This window comes from Micropterus dolomieu, linkage group LG12 (assembly GCF_021292245.1).
Source record: "Micropterus dolomieu isolate WLL.071019.BEF.003 ecotype Adirondacks linkage group LG12, ASM2129224v1, whole genome shotgun sequence".
Lineage (NCBI taxonomy): Eukaryota > Metazoa > Chordata > Actinopteri > Centrarchiformes > Centrarchidae > Micropterus > Micropterus dolomieu.
Genome location: NC_060161.1, coordinates 20,637,830 through 20,641,096, shown reverse-complemented (window position 1 = coordinate 20,641,096; position 3,267 = coordinate 20,637,830). Strand labels below are relative to the sequence as shown.

The window sequence follows — 3,267 nt, the reverse complement described above, 5'->3', positions numbered from 1 at the left end:
CTTATTATTATTATTAGTTGATTTAAATTAATTGATTTAATTCAAAATAATTTTAATTAAATTTACTCCATTTAATTTATTTTAATTCAATTTAATTTATTTGAGTTCATTCAATTAAATTGAGGAATTGTATGAGAATTGTTTTTATTTAAGTAATGTAATTTAATTGACTGATGTTATTACATTTCATTAATTTCACTCAATGACAGTAATATATTTAATATCATTAAATAAAATTAATTTAACACCACCAGCATCCACCAAGAGCCTTCAAAATATGGACACACAGACTGAAAAAATTTAAACCTTGGATTAATTTAAAAATATTGAAGTAATCAATCACACGAAATATCTCACATTGACTCAATGTAAAAAAATTTTGAAGGTTGGAGCAATCTAATTATTTTAGGTTAGAGCAAATTCATTTAGGTTGTCTCAAATAAAAAATACCAGTTGTCATTATTTAAAATGTATAGTAAATCAAATTAAAAAAAAAAGCTTTAAATACATTTTGATCAATGACTACTCACAACACTTTCCTTTAGAACATATTTATTGTTCCATTAATTCATAACATCTGTTTCAAATATATGAAGATGAGCAGTCTCCTTCAGCTTAACACCAGAAAAGGACTACTGATTACATCAAAAGACAAATCATGGAGCTGTGAATAGTATCACAACTCCTAAGACATCATGCAGTATCAGTATACGTTTTCTGATGTGTGAGCATTACTATAAGCTAAACACATGGTGAATTTGCTGCCCTACTGGTTGATATTTTCACCTTGCTGCACACACTGCCCCACCCTAATCTGTGAGGTCTTTGGATGTACTAACATCTGACTTTGGCAAAAAAGTTACTGACATTACAGATTGTGGTGGGGCAGTGTGTGCTACAGCGTAAAAATATCAACTACTAGTTCAGCATATGGACCATGTGTTTTGTTCATCTTTAAATAAACCAATTTGAACACAAAAATACTGTAACCCCACAAATGTGTTAACTTAATTTAAATTGTCATTTGATGACTTCACATTTGTAGTAACATTTAATTAGGAAGTTCTTTCCTGACAGAACACATTTCACCCTTATAACAATATTGCACATCTTTTAAATGTTTTTGAAATCACTTTCAGCTGAACACAAGAGACAAATCCTGGAGCTGCTCCTTAGGAGTATTCTCTGTCTAAGACACTGACAGAGTTTCTGATTGAGAGCTGTACATCTTATTAACTGTATTAATTTAAATGTATAGCTATACATTTAATTGAATACAGTTAATTTAGATGTAATAGCTCAAACAAAAACTTCCACAAAGTTGGTAAGTATCACTCACTTGATGGAATCACAAGTTAGGAACATTTAAAAGGCAAAAAATATTTGAAAGAACACATTTTTAACATCAGCAGTTATCCAAATTAATTTCCTCAAGGATTTTAAGATGACTTGTGTGAACCTCGTCAGTTCTCAAGATAGAAATCTCCCGTCCCACTCCCTTGGTCTGAAAATCTGCCGTACAAATCTGTGCAAACGCTGCAATCATTGTCTCCAGTTGTCCAGAACACTCTGCCTACTTCCAGCTGTGGGCCACCACATTTGTAAATACTGAAGTGAAAATGTAGCCATGCTAAATGAAGTCTTTGCTGTAGAAACACCATAAATTTTTTTCCATCAAGCTCCTTTCGCATAATTTTAAAGGTGAATTGAAGCCTTTTCAGATATTTTAGGTTGAGTGTGTAAATGAGCCCAAAGAACATGGCAAAAGCTGTTCCAACCAAGGGCAACTTGTTCAGGACCTCCTTTGATGTCAATCTTGATCTTTCGGTGGATGGAGAGAGGATTATCTTTCCCAGTGATAAAGATTTTCCTCATTTTCCTGCATCTCCTGCAAAGAAAATCAAGTTAAAAAAAAAAAAAGTAGTTTTTTCTTTCAGAAATCTCCAGATTTAATGTAAGATCATAATGGTCTTACAGTTTACACTGTAAACTTTCAAAACTTAAATAGGTGCAAATCAAACAAATGTTTATTACAAGGGGTGTGACTTAAGAGTAAAAAGTGACCAGCTTGATAACAGGTTAAAAGCTGTCTTTTTTGTTTAGGACTGTGAGCTCCACATAATCAGAGGTGCTGAAGTTAACGTATGTGTGGATTTGTGGTAAGATTTCTGCCTGATCAGAAGTGTTTCACTTAGTTTTCTTTTCCACCTGCTTGACAGTCATGCTAATATGCTATCCCAAACGGGTTTCTGTGTCGGTCAGACTGTCTGAAGGGGATACTACCAGCAGAGCACTAACATAATGTGAAGTTGAGTATATGCAGGTAGATTTAAAAATATTCATTTGATTGACTATCGCCAGCTTGAATGACTATAGCCAGCTAGCTGAACTGTGTCCGCCTCAATATGATTGTTTCAATATGATTGTTTTAGTCAACCGAGGGTCAGTGGTCATGGTGGTGGGCTAGTGAGCGTGTATAGGAAAAATTTAAAATGTCATCAAGTACGCTGTGATGAATTTAACTCCTTTGAAGTTCTCACTCTTAAAGTTGGAGGGCTGCAACCTATCATATTTGTTATAATTTATCGCCCCCCAAAACTGCCTGGAGAATTTTTATCAGAACTTCCTGAATTTTTATCTACTCTGGTTTTAAATTATGACAGAATTGTTCTTTGTGGCGATTTTAATATTCATGTTGATGACCCCTACAATGTTAATGCAACTAACTTTTTAAATATGGCCACTTCTTTTAACTTCAAACAACATGTCAAAGGGCAAACACATAACCGTGGTCATACACTGGACTTGGTTTTTACCCTGGGTGTCAGCATTTCCTCTGTGGAATTAGTGGACATGACCATATCTGACCACAGATGTATTGTTTTTAGCTGCGATTCGCCTGTTACTCATGCCGCCTCACCAAGCTCCGTGTGTTCTCGCATCTTTAATCTTTTGCGCATTCTTTCAGAGCCAAAGCCAACACCTGTCTGATTCCAACACCAACAATCTGGTCGATCACTTCAATCATATCTGCTTGTCGTCACTAAATATTACTGCTCCTCTAAAGGTCAGACCTACATCTAAAGCTAGTAAGCAACCCTGGATAAATGACCACATCCGCAGCCTAAAAAGGGAATGCAGGAAAGCAGAGCGCAGATGGAAAAAATCCAGTCTCCAAGTCCATTACCTCAGTCTGAAGGATTTATTAATTAACTACAATAACATGGTTAAGGATGCGAGAACACACTATTTTTCTGAACTCATTAC

At 34.8% G+C, this 3,267-nt stretch overlaps 1 long non-coding RNA gene across 1 annotated transcript in view; it reads right to left on the bottom strand.

Annotated features, from left to right (window-relative positions):
- Window positions 1-576: 576 nt before the first annotated feature.
- LOC123980612 overlaps window positions 577-3,267 on the bottom strand; it is a 44,943-nt gene continuing 42,252 nt past the window's right edge. Inside the window, exon 4 of the long non-coding RNA XR_006827530.1 lies at window positions 577-1,888. This is a non-coding gene — a long non-coding RNA (uncharacterized LOC123980612). The remainder of the gene's footprint in view (window positions 1,889-3,267) is intronic.